Source organism: Triticum aestivum, chromosome 6A (assembly GCF_018294505.1).
Source record: "Triticum aestivum cultivar Chinese Spring chromosome 6A, IWGSC CS RefSeq v2.1, whole genome shotgun sequence".
Taxonomy (NCBI): domain Eukaryota; kingdom Viridiplantae; phylum Streptophyta; class Magnoliopsida; order Poales; family Poaceae; genus Triticum; species Triticum aestivum.
In genome coordinates, this window is record NC_057809.1 from 80,861,285 (window position 1) to 80,879,359 (window position 18,075).

Genomic DNA, 18,075 nt, shown 5'->3' on the forward strand with positions numbered 1-18,075 from the left:
ACTTGTTTCTACCTTGATGTTAGGCCCTAGCATGTTGAAGCTTTTTTTTGAGGGAATGCCATCATGGCTACTTTATTACATAGGTAATATAGTTACATCATTTACAAGGCATTCAATCAGGAAGTCTGGGGGATCATCCTCCCATTTACAAGCTACATTCTTATCAAAAGAATTCTTTGCTAAACTATGCGCTGCTACGTTGGCTTCCCTCAAGCAATGCGAAAACTGAACTAAACCTATCATGCCAGCCAGGATAAAACAATCCGCGTATATTGCTGAAGCTTCATTCCAGATTCTGTCCTGACCTGAGCATGCGTTAATGACCTCCACCGAATCTGATTCAATTTGGATTGAGTGTAGCCCCATCTCATTTGCTAGCATGAGACACTGTTTCATCGCTAATATTTCTGCTGTATAAGCATCAGGTACATGGGGCAACAAGGAACATGCAGCGGCAATAAACACACCATAGCTATCTCGAATCACCACACCTGTGGAACCGCCGAATGTTTCATGATGAAAGGAGGCGTCAACATTCACCTTAATATTTCATCTTGGAGGTTTGCTCCATTTTACCCTAGAATGTTGAAGCTGCTTTGCAGTGAAGGTAAAGATGGTTCTGAGCCAATGGAATCTCTTGGCTGATATGTACAAGTCTACATGGATGGTGATATCCATTTTTTTGTTTGGTTAGAGGGACAATATGTGATGGGATTACTCCATGTTATTTTTTTTGAATCCCCACCCCCTCCTCCTCGTCTTCCCTCCCAGCGGCCTTGGCGCAGGCCGACGCGGCTGTATCGGGGTGCCTCGCTATCCCAGGGCGAGGCAGCGCTGCGGCGCGGCGGCGTGGTGATGGCGCTGCGCGTGGCGGTGGCGCGACGGGCTGGGCGTTGGAGGACGCGTCGGTGCGTGGAGCGGCGTGGGCGGCGAGCGGCTGGTGTGGGCGGTCCTGGCGGCGGGCGGATCTGGCGTGACGGCGGTCCCGTTGAGGCAGGGCATCGATGGCGGGCTCCGGTGGCCTGAGCCGGTTCCTGGCTGGGCGCTGCGGTGGTGTGGGTCGCAGGCGATAAGGATCTGCGGGCGGCCGCCCCTGCCCTGGCTTCGGGCTGGTGGGGGTGGTGGCGCAGTGGTGGTGGCTGGCGGGGCGTGTTAGTTGAGTCCGCGTCAGATTCTTCCTGGTCGGGCGCTCGGACGTCGACGGACGGCGCGAGGAGACATCTCCGGTGAGCTCTCATGGCTGCAGCTGCGGGTCGGTTTGGTCTCCCTCGTCGGCGGGCTCGCGGTTGCCGATGGCCTCGTGGAGATGTGTGTCGGCTACCATGGCGGGGCGACATGGGGGTGCTGGCGGGGGAGCTTGGTAGGAGGGATAGGTGGCCTCGATGCGGTCGCGCCACCTATCGCCGACACGGTTTGCCGGTCCGGATCCGTCCGCTCCTCCTTCTTCCCCTTTCCCCTTGTTCGGCGGGGAGCTTGGTTGGAGGGATGGGTGGACTCGATGTGGTCGCGTCACCCGTCGCCGGCACGGTTTGCCGGTCCGGATTCGTCCGCTCCCCTTTCTCCCCCTCTCCTCAGCCGCGGGCGGGTTGGCGCAGGTTTACCAGCGGAGCGTCTGTGGGTGGTTTTGTCAGTCGAGGGCCATTGGTTGGTCCAAAGCTGGGGCCTTTGTGTAGGTCTTGGGGTTGTCTGGTTGTAGGGCGGCGGCTCTGGCGGCGGGAGGCGCGACGTTCGTGGGCGGAGCGTGCGTCTCAGGTGCGGGCAGGCAACCATGGCCGCGTGGGTGGCGTGGTTGCGGGTGGTTGGCGGAGTTCAGGTTCGACGGCGGGGTGTGAGTGCCGGGGTACACCACCTATCCAGTACTTTGACTGGCCGACGGTGGCGGTGGCCTTTGCCGCCGTACCCTTCCTGAAGGCTCCGTCGCGGCATTTCCACTCTTGTCGTCTTGCTCCGGGTGAAAACCTGATCTTCGCTGATCGGGCGGTGGCGGCTATCCATGGTCGTATCCTTCTTGGAGGCACCGCTTTGGAGGCCTGGCTTCGTTTTGGTCCGGTTCACCTCTCTATTGGTAGTCGGTGGGGTGGTGTGTCGGTGCCTGGCACCTTTGTATCTTGCCTTGGGTGTGTGCGGTGTGTGCGTTGTTCGGTATCTCGGATGTACTCGATGATGTTTGCTTTATAATATAAAGTGGGGGAAAACCCTTTTTCGGTAACATAGTACAGACGCAAGCGCTCATATACACGCACATACACCCACCCCTATGAACGCACACACACACCCTACCCCTATGAGCACCTCCGAAAGATTGAGCCGACATATTATCTTGAAATTTCCGAAGTCGCCGTAGGCACCTCGTCGTCAACGGGGGCGTCTCCTCCCACTGAATGCGCATCGTCGGAAATCCTAAAATAAATTCAGGAACAAATGCGAGTACCAGGGCTTGAACCCTGATGGGATGGGGATACCACAGTCCCTCTGACCATCCAACCATTGTTATAGGAACAATTCATGTGTGTGATATCTACAAGAGGATACTAATTTTTATACTAGAAGTCTAGAATAGACAAGATGGTAAGTATAATCCATGGGGCTTTACAGAGTCACAATTCCATTGTTTTGCTAGAAGATGGACATGGAATTTATTACCTACCAAATCCTCTTCAAAAGGCACCACACTACCAACAGTTAGTAACAATCCTGGTTTATTTTGCACTTTTCAGATGACATTTTTCTCCTGATCATGAACCCTGGATTAGGGCGTATAGTAATGCAGAAACTGTATGCTTCTATGTACATATATAGAATGAATTACAACCATATGATTTAAAGCTAGAGTTTTGATCAAGTTTAGCCAAAACAACATTAAAACAAGGAGAAACCTTTGTTTCTTCCGAATACACATAAAAAGCATATCATACATTTATAGAATGAAGAGGGTATAGACACCCATCCACGAGTTTACAATAGTGCGACTACTCGCAATACATCCACCTAGACAGCCGATGAAAAATCAGTTTCAAATCCTCTTTGAACTTGTCCGCTAATTGACACAACTCCTCCACTAGGACCTTATCAATGACATCGACCACAAATAGCGAGACATTCTCAAACACAATATTTTTCCGATGTTTTCCATATCTCCCACATCACCAGGGTCATGAGTGTCTACCGTTTTTTCTTGAGTTTCTGCATGGGGCTCAGCGTCCCAACAGGCAATCATCCATCCCCGCGTCTATTCGCTATTACCCAAGTCGACATCACTTCATACTAGATCGATCGTGCAAAGACGCAGGAAACCACCGGGTGGTCAATGCTTTCTTGTTCCTTGTCACAAAGCGGGCAAGCTTCCTGATGCGAAGTCCTCGGCTAGCTAGTCGATCAGAGGTCCAAAACCTGTTAGGGAGGGCAAGCTCGGAGAAGAAATTGCATCGCAGGGGCCCTCTAGATTGGCAAGTGAGCAGATTAAGATCCCGAGGGTTCCCAAGTCTAGCGCACCAATTCCTAGATTCACTCATGAAGAACCACTGGGGAGATTGCGTCCCTCAATGAAAATTACTCTCCTAGCTTCGTGGCCTCCAGATTTGGCCCCAAATCAAGCGGCCATGCCAGGTGCACGGTGTCATGAACTATCCTGGTGGCCCGCACCCGAGGTTTGATCCTCTTGTAAAGACGTGGGCCGAATTCCTGGAACCAAAATCCATGCAATCTCATGTCTTCCCAAAAGAACGATGATCTACCATCTTGGGATAGGAAGTGGGAGTTTTGGGTGTGAAGACTTTTAATCCTTTGACAGCGTGTTTGGTAGTTTAAGGGAAAGGGATTGGGAATTTATGAGAGGGAGTTGGCTGAGGGATTAGGCTTGGGAAGTGGCAAGTTAGTCCCAGTAATTTGGTATGGGGTGGGGTTATTTATGGGAATAATTTCCATGAACAAAGAAAATAAAGGGTAGGTTACGTGAGATGTGCTCCTATTTGGCGTTGCATCTGCAGATCAGGGAGTAGTTAGTGTTGGCCGGTTAGTTTGGAGGAATTTTGTTGCGGGAGGTGGGCCACCAAATATGTAATGATATGTTTTTAGACGTATAATTCCCATTCCTCCGTTGAATTACCAGGGTGCCCCTGGGTAGAGATCGATGGGAGTTGGCCCTCCTAATTCCCCTTCCCCTTCCCTTGCTAATTCCCAAACCCCTGAACCAATCAACGTATTTTTAGTCTTACTAATCTTAAACTCCCATTCCCTACCCCCAACTCTCCCAACCAAACACGCTGTGATTGTTTGGGGGTAACGGGAGTTAAGGAGGGAATAGGGAGGGGAATTCATGTATTAAACTCCCTCAAATTACTTACCTGGGGGAGTCTTGGTAATCCAGATGGAGAAAGGGAATTAGCATTTAACTCTCATTCCCTTTCCCTTGGATTGCCAAACAAGCTGTAAGGTCTAGAGGTGTCAGTTCCCAGCAGCCATAGCTAATGCACACCAATAACAATGTTCAACCATATAAAATTAGGGAGTCCAAGCGCACCAGTCCATTTGGGCAATTTTTCAACCATCTAAAAAATTAAGGAGAAACATGTTTTTTTTGAAAAGGAGGATCACCCTGGCCTCTGCATCTGGGCGATGCATGCAACTATTTCACTAATTTTTCACAAAGACCTTATAAAGTAGTACATCAGGTAGTCTGAAACCACTATCTTAGCAACAACTGTCGCTACTCCTATCCATTTGATGAAGGGATGTCGATAGTCCGAGCCTAATACCAAATAGACATCACACCAAAGCCTAATATCTAAAGCGAAGGCCCCAACCGAGCCACATACTGGGTTTGGGGTACAAACCGGTCCAACGCACTCTCATGTGTCATCGTCGTCATCTTTCACCAATCCATCTTTAGAGCAGAAACTAACGCACCGACTTTGCCAGGCCTCTCTGCCATCGACGCCACCATGACGCCAGACAACGTCCTCCTCCTGCGCGAGTCCATCTCTGTGCATCGGATGCCGAGTCTCCACTGCGCCACACCGTCGACATCCGCCGCCGTCAATGAGTAAGATGAAGCACCACTCCACTAAAGAAGCCGTCCACTGGTCCCTCAACCTCATTTACACCTCCATGAATGACGCCCCCAAGGGGGAAACGACACCAGAGCACCGCCGTCATCCAATCTACTGATCTAGGGTCTCCCCCGGAGGTAGCAGATAGAGGTCTGGAGCTTCTCCATGGCAACGCCTTCAAGAAGATAACGACACAAAAGAGTGCCGCCATCTCCGGTCTTGGCAACAAGACGAGGACTAGGTTTTCACTCGGATCTGCTCGACGAACCTCCATCTCGCATCGTGCGCACAGACCACGACCGATCTCCGTCGCCTCGGAGCGATCAAGCCACTCTGGACAGATCAGATCTGACCGAAGGGCCAACCATGTCCGCAACCGACCAGTGCACCAAAGCCCTCCACGCCGCCGCCGATCCGAGGTGCCACAACGCCACGGCCATCCGCCGCGGAGGCTCGGATCCAGGGCGCACTTCCCATCGCCCGGGTGCCCCGTGCCACCCTCGTGCGCGAGAAGGAGAGTCTCCTCCGCCACCGCCATCAGCCACCGGGCTTAGCCCGGCTGCTTCCTCCAGCGGCGGGAGAGGGGAGGGATGGGAGGGGGAGTGACCGGTGACTAAGGTTGGGGGCCCTCAACCGCTCGCGCGGGGGGGCGTCGGAGGGGAGAGGAAGGGAGGAAGCGGCGGGCGGCAGCGACGCCGCTACTAGGTTAGCTCGCGTAGGTTAGCGGCTATGAAGATTTATTAGAACGACACCTAAGGAGAAACATGTGCATCTATGAAATCTTCATGATTCTAAAGAAGCCTCTAATAGGCCTATTTTCTGCCTCTTACCACAATTAACTTACTATATATATATATATGTATATGTGTATATATATATGTATATATACATGCATTTGTGGACCACTACCAGCCCAAAGAGGAAATAAATTCCACACTCTCAAAATGATGGAAAAGTTTGGAGGGAAAGAAATGGGACCATATCCCAAGACGAGTATGTGGCTGAGATTGCCATCTCTAGAGAGAAACACAATAGGTATGATTTTTTCAATATATATATATAGTAGCACTATTCTAATCTCAAGATTCAACTATTTGGATCACGATCACCATATATAGGGCCGATTAGGTGTTCCCGAACTCCCGAACGGTGGGAAAGAAAAAAAACAGCGCCCCCACTGTCCCCGCACCCCATCTCTTCCACCTCCCGTCCCAAACTCCACCATCCCACCTTCCCGCCGCCGGGATCCAGCCAACGGTGAGTCGGCGAACACCGCCAACCTACCTCCCCCGCCGCCGGGATCCAGCCACGAATCCACCGCCCCGCCGTCGGGATCCAGCTGCCAATCCACCTCCCTACCGCCGGGATCCTGCCGCTGCACAACCGCCACCAACCCAACCTCCCATCGTCGGGATCCTGCCGTCGGGCGACAGCCACCAACTCACCTCCCGCGTCGCCGGAATTCGCCCCTCAGCGGCCTTCCTCCTCTGCTGCCGCGACCTTCCACCTCTGCCACTGCGGCCTTCTTCCCTCACGTGCCTCCCCAGATCGGCGACGCGATGCACGTTCCCCCACCGGTGACCCTCCCCCTGAGTTCACTCTCTTCCCTCCATCGCTGGCCTAAGAGCTACCCACGCCACCCCACGCTGCCACCTTGCTCCTCCCGGTCGACCTCCTGGATCCGGCGCTCCTGTACAGAGCAGTGCCACCGCGCACTACACTAGTCAGCATTAGCGCCCCTCTTCCTCCATGCTGTTGCTGCCCTCTTCCTCCATGCTGCTGCTGCCTTCGACTCTGCCCTCGCACTCCATAGCCTCCGCATTGAGCTGCCCTCTCCTTCAACTGGCAGTCCACACAAGCTATTTGTGTATATGCCTCAAACAAAAAAGTGTGTTTTCTTTGTAAGATTCTACCTTGGCTCAGTGCATTCTCTCTCTTTGTTTACAGGAGAAGTTCATATACAGCGACAACAACAAATTTCATGTTGTCAGAAAAATGAAGTCCATGTATATGGAAGATGATGATTGTTGTGTGTATGTAGGGGAACACAAAAACACTTGTGGCTGACAAATTTTTCTGGTTTATGCACTTCCTAGTGTTTAGATGTTACTCCCCTAAACATGAAAATATTAGATTGCTGTGTATTACTTTTGGTTTCTTGTAGCTGATCAGCTGAGTGAAGCATCTCAGAAGTTACTTTTAGTGTATACTGTCAAGCAAAGCATGATAAGTTCCATTAGTTACTCCTTGTTGGAATGCTTAGATATACGTGGTTGGATGTTCTGAATTCTGATTGTTATCGGCCTACTTGTTCGCCAAGTACTGATCTCCTTCATTTCTTGTACCCATTTTGCAGTTCCTGGACAAATCAATGCAGCGTCATGGACTCATCTTCTATAGCACATAAGTAGGCGTGCATGCCAGATTGGTTCCTTCCACTACCTAGCTGATGTTGTTTGTACCCAGACTAACCACAGTGCCTGATGAAGCTTCAAGACCGCAAATAGACAAACCCACGGAGAAACAACATCCTTGTGTATCTTGAGCTGCTGCATCACTTGATGGAACGAGATATGGCGTCGGGAACACATCAGGATTAGCAAGTAATTTCGAGAGTAATCTTGTATGCGCCCTGGGCTCAGTTTGCGCCGCGATAAATTGTTTTCAACATGTAATACATTTTTTGCCGCATGCCAGGTGAGATGGCGAACTGGGTGTGCTTTCTGTGTTTGTGTTGTGTGGGACCGTGGGAGAGTGATTTTTCTTCAGAAGGTTCAGAGTTTTATTGGGTTAAGGCGAACTCAGCTTATCGTACAGTCTTGTTCAAACAGTGATTTTTCTTCAGAAGGTTCGGAGTTCTATTGGGTTAGAAACATGTACAATTTGTCAGGTTGTTTCAGGTCGTCTAAATCTGGAGTTCTAGACTGTATGATCTACTGGGTTGCCTGCGCCGGTCATCGAAGCCTACCGAGGTGGTGCCCCACTGCTGCCAGCGTCTCACTGCACCCCTCCTCCACACCACAAGGAAGACCAAGATATCATGTTGTTGTTGTTGCTCTTCTACTACATCTTCAGGTTCAGAAAAGGCAACAACAACGTTTCGCTGTGCGGTGTAGGCTGCGGCGGCAGGACCATTTTCCTCTTGAAATTGTTTTAATTTATGTGTTTCTCCTACCGCCAATAGAGGAGAAGAAAGGCCAGCACCGAGCTACTGTTGCTACTGCTTGTTTTAGCTTGCACAACCAATTTGGGCGTTACCAGGAAGAAGACAAAGAGAGAAAATTATGAAGTGAAAGAGATACAAGAGTAGAGTGCCTACATGGTGTGGATATGAAAGATGTGGTGTGTGAGAGGATAAGGGATGTGTGTTACTATTCAGTGATAAAAATAACTTGTGGTTTAGAGAAAAAGTAACATTCTATTTACCTAGTGCTCACGATCAGCTATAAAGCTTGAACTTCTTGAACTTTTCTTAACTCTGATTCACACTAGAACTTTATAAAATAATTTGAAATTATTTGCTCTAATATTTTCACTACTTACAGTTCAAAAACAAGAATAGTTAAATTTCAAGATATGTAATACTTGACAATAAAGAAGAAAAATAACGTTCAAAAAAGTCAAAAACTTCAATGACATAAACAAGCAGATTTCATTCACTCTCTCACTTCTAAACACATGGGAAAAGCCATGTAAAATTCACGCGAGAAGTTCATCATTAAAAAAGGCAAAGTTCAAACGAGCACAAAAGTAAGAAAGTATCACGTCACTAATAATCAGAAAGAAGTTCATCATTAAAAAAAGATGAAGTTCAAACAAGAACAAAAGGAAGAAATTATCACGTCGTTCATCATTAAAAAAAGACGAAGTTCAAACGAGAACAAAAGGAAGAATTAAAAGGCAAACTCTACAAATTTTGTTGCTAGAAGTTCAAGTGATCGGCCCGAGAAAAATTCATAATTCTTGTGCGAGAGGTTCACCTTGTATTTCCATGCTCGATTTTTTTCGTATAAAAATCGAATACAATTCTTTAATCATAATATAAAAAGGTGAACTTCAAACTGAAATAACACAGAAGTTCGGAGTTTATTAAAACCTAGGATTTACCTGTTCAAAAAATAAAAAACACAACGCCATTTTTTGCACTTTTAAAAACAACTCATAAACGGAAAAAATGGTTGCTAGAAGTTCAAGTGCTCGGCGAGGAAAAGTTCAAAAAATTCTTGTGAGAGAGGTTCACCATGTAATTTAGATGTCCAAAATACATAAAAAATGTAGTTTTTTGTGTTTTAAAATAATTCTCTCAAACCAGAGAGAAGTTCAAAGTGATAACAATCAGAAGTTCATGTATGGTGTGTATTTCATATAAGAAAAATAAATAAAGTGAAACTGAGTGAAGTTCAAACAGACATGTCCCAGAAGTTCAACTACTTCACGCGGTGCAAAAAACAACATGTCAAAAACATAGTGAAGTTCAAACAAACATGTCCCAGAAGTTCAACTACTTCACACAGTGCATTTTCATTCGCGATGAATGCATAAATCATGATTTCGCCATTTTTTAATTTACCTCAAAACGACAGGAATATCATTTGTGTAAGTTCAAGTCCTCGGTCGGAGAAAGTTAAAAAAATTATTGTGAGAGACGTTTGTACAAAAGGAATATTATTTGTGTAACACTAACGAATGGATGAGAAAATTACAAACAAAAATAACACTAACAGAAGTTCAACATGAAAACAACAGGAAGTTCAACTACTATGCTGAATGAATTTTAGATGAAAAACTTTTAAAATCGTCGCGAGTATGAAAAGATGATCAACACGGGAAACTTGCGTGCTTACAACAACTTTCCATCCGTATATCACCTGCTCAATTACGGTGAATGGATGGAGAGTTACGAGCAGTGGATGGAGACCTACGAGCAAAAAAAATCATGTGAAAAACAGAGTGAAGTTCAGGTACACGTGCCGAGAAGTTCAGGTTCTTCACGCGGTGCATTTTCGAAGAATCTGTTTCGCGATAAAGGCAGAACGCATGATCCCGCCGTTTTCGAAATTACTTGAAAACTGCTAGGAATCAGAGAAAACCATCAACATGAAAAAGTTTCGCATTTTCTGTAGATTTTCAACGGTATATTATTTGCCCCATTTCGATAAAGTTTGTAGAAATTACGACGAAAATACGTTTTTTGCCATTTTCAAAACTGACTTAAAAACGTAAAGAATTGGGAGAAACAATACATACAAAAAAGTTTCGTATTTGTTCAAGCTTTCCAACGCCATATCATTTGCTGCAATCGGACACACGGTTAAAAAATTAGCTTGAAAATACGAACTCGGTAGGACTTGGGACCATTTTCTAAATTACTCTTAAACCATTCAAAATTAGAAAAAACTTTCAAGATGAAAAAGTAGCGCACTTTCATAAGCTTTCCAACGCCGTATCATATGCCTCCATTGGATTAGCTGTTTAGAAATGACATCGAAAAAACGAACTCAGCTGTTTGGTTTACGAAATTTTTCGTTTTTTCAAATTACTCTTTAACCATAGGGAATTAGAGAAAACTTTCAACATGTGGAAGGAGCGGTTTTGCAGCAGCTTTCCAACGTCATATTATATGCCTCATTCTGATAAACGGTTTAGAAATGCGATCGAAAATACGATTCACGTTTTTGTGCGAAGAAAAAAAACGGTTTTCAAAACTGCTCTTAAACCGCTTATATTTTGCCAAAAATTTAAGTTGGGTCATGATATTGGTGTCCATAGCTTTCCAACGGTATATCGCAAGCCCCATTTGGGCAATGTTGGCGGAAGTTCAACCTAGTTCACAGGGAAGTTCAACGTACTACTAGCGGGGCAGGTCAGGTTGTGATCAGAATAGTGTTTATATATATATATATATATATATATATATATATATATATATATATATATATATATATATAAAACTGGAACACCTTGCATTTCAAATTACGTTGGACCGACCAAATTGTCGGTCATAGCCACAGTTACATTGTGAGGGAAATCTGATAGCCACAGCCGCTGTTCGATGCATCTACCTATAGTTGCCAACTCATGGGCAGGCTTGTTACAATCTCTTGGGCAGTGAACAATGCTCCACTTGTTAAAACTCGTTGGTAGGAGATATGTAGCCTCACGGAAGACAACACCAAGGTTGGAGCGGTCATGCACCGTGGAGTTAATGGCTTGAGCAAGTCCAAGACATCCTGTCTCAAAAATGACACGCCAAATACCATGCTCCTCAGCTAAGTGTATGCCATGCAATAGCGCAGTTGCTTCAGCGTGCAGAGCTTCACTTATGTGCACAAGCCTTCTAGCAGCAGCAAACAACACCTCACCTATATGATCTCGAGCCACAGAGCCCCAACCCGTGGTCTGTTTAGCAACATCGAAAACACTGTCAATATTTATTTTAACCTTATCCACCATCGGTTTACTCCACAGAGGTTTGCTCAAAATCTGCGCTTTCTTTGTTTTTGCATAAAATACACACCATTCAGCAAAATGCTTCTCAAAAGGAAGCAGAACTCCTCAGGTGTAGCTCTCTTTTTCTTATGATTGCCTTTATTCCTCTCCGTCCACCACAGCCATAGAAAGCATATGATTCTCAGCTTCCTATCCTCTGAAAGGGCAAATATGGTGGCGAGGATTTCGCTCGGTGACTGACATTGCAGCCGGTTTAACCGGGACGACTCCAGCTCACACACATGCCAAATCTTCTTGACCTCCTTACATCTGAAAAAAGATGTCCGCCATCCTCCAGTAATCTATGGTAAAGGACACAGCTAGTATCGAGTTCGATCCCAATCCGTTCAATATTCCTCAACATAGGGTGACTATTATGAGCGACTCTCCACAAAAAATGATGCACTTTCCCGGGACATCTAATCTTCCAGAGGTTCTGCCACATTTTTCCATAAGCTGTATCACCGGCGACGCCCTCACCCTGCTGCCTAGGGGTAAGCCGTTTCTTCATGTCAAGGTGAACTCTATACGCAGACCTCACTGAAAATAAGCCCTTGCTGTCGAATTGCCAAGCCAAGAAGTCCTCATGTTGCTCAAAAATTGGAATCTTTAGTATTATATCAGTCTCTTCCGGATTAAACATTTGTCTAACCAACAACTCATCCTAGGAGTGTGTATACGGGTCGATAAGCTCTCAGACTTTAGTCAGGATGGTATAGCGATGGGGAGACCTTGGAAACCGAACAACACCAGCAGGGAGCAAGGGGTCCTGCCAGATTCGGGTATGCTCACTCGAACCCACCCTCCACACCATCCCCTCATTCATGACGGACACCCCTTGAAGGATGCTCCGCCAAACATAACGGATGCCCGGGTCACTGTAGCTGCAAAAATGTCACCGTCCGGGTAGTATTTAGCACGTAGAACACGAGCATAGAGCGAGTCTGGTGCCTGGATCAACCTCCAAACTTGGCGAGACAACATTGCAATATTGAATGCGTGTAGATCCCTAAAGCCAAGCCCTCCCTGTTCCTTTGGATGGGTCATCTTCTCCCAGCCAACCCAGTGATGTTTATGCTCATCTCTTGGTTATCCCAGCAAAAACGGCAGATCATGTGGCTTATACTCTCACACAAGGACTTTGTCAGATCAAAACAGGCCATGGCATAGGCTGGAATTGCTTGGGCAACCGTTTTTATTAGGATTTCCTTACCCTTCTTTGACATCATCTTGATTTTATAACCTTGAAGTAGGTCCCGGATTCTGTCTCGGAGGTATTCAAAAGCAGGCTTGACGAGCCTTGCCCACATAGCGAGGCAGCCCCAAATACTTGCCCTGTTGACCTTCATTCTGTAGGCCGAGAAGATGCAGTAAGGTTTGTTTCCTAAGCTGCAACATGTTCTTGCTGAAGAGCATAGAAGACTTGTCCCGATTAATAATTTGGCTCGACCCCTTCTCATATACTTCAAGAATTTCATTCACTATGGACACACTCTCCTCGGTGGCCTCCAACAACAGCAAGGAATCATCAGCGAAAAGCAGGTGTGTGACGGTAGGGCCCTCAGGTGCTACTTTGATGCCTCTAATCGAACCAATGGATTCGTCATGATCAAGCAAAGCGGAGAAACCCTCAACACAAATAAGAAACAAGTATGGAGAAATTGGGTCTCACTGCCTCAAACCTTGTCTTGGAATAACTGTCTCGGTACAAGACCCATTTACCTTAAATCTGTAGCGTACAATATGCATACACTTGCTGATTTGTTCCACAAAGGCACTATCAAAACCCAACCGTGTCATGATCTTCTCCATAAAATCCCAGTTCACCCTGTCGTAGGCCTTACTCATATCAAGTTTGAGTGCCACATAGCTAGTGGCTCTAGTTCTCTTTCTCTTCAAAAAGTGCATCATCTCATAAGCCAAAATAGTGTTATCAGAAATGAGCCTGCCGGGCACGAATGCACTCTGGTTTGGTGATATGATATCTCCCAGTATGCACTTCAGTGTGTTGGCCAAAACCTTGGACATGAGCTTATACACAACATTACAAAGGCTAATAGAGCGTAGATCCTTCAATCTTTTTGGGTTCTGGACCTTTGGGATAAGCACCACAAGGGTGTCGTTCCATCCCTCCGGAATACTGCCGCCTCGTAATACTTGTAAAACCTCGCACACAACAACATCATCACCAATCAGCTGCCAATAGTGCTTATAGAAGATCGCTGGTAAGCCATCAATGCCCGGTGCTTTGAGATCACCAATGTTATCTAGAGCCTTCTTAACCTCCTCTGCAGTAAAATCCGCCGTTAAGTACTCATTCATTTGGGCAGAGACTTTTGGTGCTATGTTATTTAGAATTACCGCAGCGTCAGCACCTGCAATGGGGGTAAATAAGCTAGAAAAATAATTAGTAATGAGGGCCTTCAAGCCCTCCTCCCCAGTCACCACCACCCCGTCCTCCCTCACCAGCTTGGTTATGGTATTTTTCCGCCTTCGTTCAGACGCATACACCTGCAGTCTCCTTTAGACAACCAATCGGCATGTGCCCTTTGCCGGCTTGCCACATCAATCTGTTCCTCAAGTCTCTCAAGCTTGTATTTGACTGTTAGCTCCTTCCGAATCATATTCTGTGACAAAGGTAGCCGCCGGATCTCCTCTAGTTCCAGTTTCAGAATCCTTGCTCGTTTTTGTAAATCACCCAAAACATCCCGACTCCATACATGTAATGCGTTATTGACGGCTGCAAGTCTTCTAGACACTGAAGGACCAGAAGCTCTCTCCCATTACTGACGAACCAAGTTGTCGCAGTCCTCCTCAAGTAACCACCGGGCTTCAAATCGCTTCATCTATGTACCACCTCCCTTATTCATCATCCGCCTACTGCCATCAACCCATAGAGAAATATGTCTATGGTCCGAGTGTTCAGGATAACCATTAACGACTTTATAGTGGGGAAAACGCGCACACCACGTTGGGGTAGCCACCACTCTGTCAAGGTGCTCACGGATATAACCATCAATGCGATAATTGTTATTCCTCCATGTGAAAACATCACCCTCAAAACCAAGGTCTTTAAGATTACAAAAATCTAAAGCATCACGAAAGTTTTGATTACCTTACATGGATGTTCACTCAACTTGGACGAAAAACTCAGTTTGGTCACTGGACTTAGAGTTACGTTGTTTACAATCACTAAGGTGGTTTTATTGAATAGAAGTTGCTACTATTTGTGTCAAAGAAGAACCCCACCAATGCCTATTATACGATAGACACGATTGATATTTGAACCACTAAAATAAGTATGCCCCACATTGATACGCACAGACAATTTAGCTTTTTTTTGCGGGAGAGGACAATTTAACCAGTAACTAAAAAAATGCAAGACATAATCCAGGAGGCTATCTCATTTGCCCACGCGTTAACAAGTAACTGATTAATACATGAAGATATAATAGGTAAAAATTACTTCTAGAACATTTTGATAAGGAAAGAATAAATACATGAAGATACAATAGGCAAAAAATGATTATAAAGTATTGGCCAAAACATTAATATAGGAAATAATAAAATGTCATTAAATCCATTCTCCGATCTCTATATAAAGACTAGCACGCCCTATTCCGGTGACAGCGTTACTACAGAAGGACAACAACGCTACGAAGAGAAGTATCCCAACATGACGAGCACGAGAGACAACACTCGCGTTCTGTGCTTGATGGCTCTCGTGGCCATGTCTACCACCATCATTTCCTGCATGCAGCAGGTACCTACTCCCTTCATTCACAAATGTAACATATTATATATATTTTTATGCATACTACATACAGACTGAAATAAGTGAGCAAACATATTAAAATGCACCCATATATATTTAAATCAGAAAAAGTCATCATAGAATGCTTTTACCACGCTTGCCACGTGGTGTATTTATTCTCTCTTTCATGTGCAAAATGAATTACTTTCTTCAATCTAAATTCATCAAAATTCTAGCTTTATCAAAAAAAAACTTTATCAAAATTCTAGCTTTGTCCAAGGTTAAATCTTTTCAATTTTGATCAAGTTTATAGAGGAATATGCTAATATTTACGACATCAAATATATACTATGGATACATATTTTATGATGGAACTAATTTGGTGTTGTAGATGTTGAAATTTTCTCTATAGACTTGGTCAAACTTAAAGAAGTCTGACTTAAGATAAAGTTGGAATTATAACTATTTTCTGGAAGGACGGAAGCACCCTGGTAATCGATTGTTATGCAATATAAATGCATTAACGTGGTTATCACGCCATTGTTCATAGGTACAACATGTCTGGGTATAACAAGCACTTTTACGAAATTGTGTGTAGCCGCAAAAGGTTGTGCGCCCCCAATCCAACCAAGTGGCAACGTTCTGTGCAAGGCTTATTGTGTAGGCCAACGTTATAATAAGGATAAAAGCTATTGCTCACCAGATAATGGCGGCATGTGCTGCTGCGAAAAGTAATGAATTACATGTATTGCCATGTGCTGGAAAGATATGGTGCACCGTTGAGAATATCTATCTATGCACATCGGAAATTACTTCACATGAAGAATAATCAATATATATACACTTCCGCTTCGATACCCCCCCTAAACACACGGCTGTGATTATCCTATACCCCTTTATAATGATGGGCATGATGCTTTGCGCTCCACTACGCTGCTCTTTTGTTAAAAAATAGCGCAAAATTTATAAGAACAAACTAGGCCGAAGCGTAAGACCAGTCCATCGGCCCATCAATCCCGATCTCCCAAGAAAACGTTATGTGTTTTATGCGCACTTCTAAGGGCTTGATCTACTGACCTCTCGAATAATAAAGCTTGTAAAAAACTTGGGGCGACCAACTAGACAGTAGTTTATGGTTAGAGAAAGTGAAATAACCTTTATGACTTCAGCATTCTATAAGTATATAAAATTATCAACAGTAGGATTCCTATCATTTGTGGAGATATTTTCTAAAATGCCAAAATGCCTCCATTCACTTGAGGCAGGTGAGGAAAGTGAAGCCTTCGCATTTTGGAGGCGTTTCATCAAAATACTTTGAAAAGATCTATATTAAAGCAATTAAAAAGAACACCTCAAAATACTTTTTATGCACGCAACCTGCCATAGACGACAACTTGATCCAGTCGGACATTTTTCTCTAACAAGATAGGGCCAACTTAGATTTTGACACAGGGACCTCGATTTTGATGGATTGGCCCTGGAACACACGAACACTCCCAGCTCCAAGGAGGAACAACATTTGCGAAATTAAAAAACGTTCATCGATTAGAATAAAAGTTCACGAATTTGAAAAAAAAACAAAAAAGTTCATTGATTTGAAAACAAGTTCACGAATTTGAAAAAAAAGTCCACAAATTAAATTTCCTACGCACACACAAGATCATGGTGATGCATAGCAATGAGAGGGAAGAGTATCGTCCACGTACCCTCGTAGACCGTAAGCGGAAGCATTATGAGAATACGGTTGATGTAGTCGAACGTCTTCAGATCCGACCGATCCAAGTACCGAACGCACGACACCGGTTCAACACACGTTCAGCTCGATGATGTCCCACTAACTCCGATCCAGCAGAGCTTCACGGGAGAGTTCCGTCAGCACGACGACGTGATGACGGTGATGATGTTGCTAACGACACAGGGCTTCGCCTAAGAACCGCTACGATATGATCGATGTGAATTATGGTGGAGGGGGGCACTGCACACGTCTTGGAACAATCAACTTGTGTGTTCTAGGGTGCCCCCTGCCCCCATATATAATGGAGCAAGGGGGGAGGCTAGCTGTCCCCTGTAGGGCGCGCCAGGAGGAGCAGTCCTCCTCCTAGTAGGAGTAGGACTCCCCTTTCCTACTCCTATTAGGAGGAGGAAAGGAAGTAGAGAGGGAGAAGGAAGGAGAGGGAGGAAAGGAGGAAAGGGGGGCCGGCCCCCTAGTTCAATTCGGTTTGGGCTAGAGGGGCCGCGCGCCCTGCCTCATCTCTTCCACCACTTCGCCCATGAGGCCCAATACTTCTTCCCCGTATTCCCGTAACTCCCCGGTACTCCGAAAAATACCTGAATCACTAGGAACCTTTCCGATGTCCGAATATATTCGTCCAATATATCGATCTTTACGTCTCGACCATTTCGAGACTCCTCGTCATGTCCCCGATCTCATCCGGGACTCCGAACTACCTTCGGTACATCAAATCACATAAACTCATATTACCGATCGTTAAGCGTGCGGACCCTACGGGTTCGAGAACTATGTAGACATGACCAAGACACGTCTTTGGTAAATAACCAATAGCGGAACCTGGATGTTCATATTGGCTCCTACATATTCTACGAAGATCTTTATCGATCAAACCGCATAACAACATACGTTGTTCCCTTTGTCATCGGTATGTTACTTGCGTGTGATTCGATCGTTGGTATCTCAATACCTAGTTCAATCTTGTTACCGGCAAGTCTCTTTACTCGTTCCATAATGCACTATCCCGCAACTAACTCATTAGTTGCATTGCTTGC

General features: G+C 45.6%; 1 long non-coding RNA gene across 1 annotated transcript; it reads left to right on the forward strand.

Annotated features, from left to right (window-relative positions):
* Window positions 1-6,196: 6,196 nt before the first annotated feature.
* Window positions 6,197-7,917, forward strand: LOC123132178 (uncharacterized). Its single transcript, XR_006464539.1, has 2 exons — window positions 6,197-6,949; window positions 7,405-7,917. It is a non-coding gene; the product is annotated as an uncharacterized lncRNA (long non-coding RNA).
* The last annotated feature ends 10,158 nt before the right edge of the window (window positions 7,918-18,075 follow it).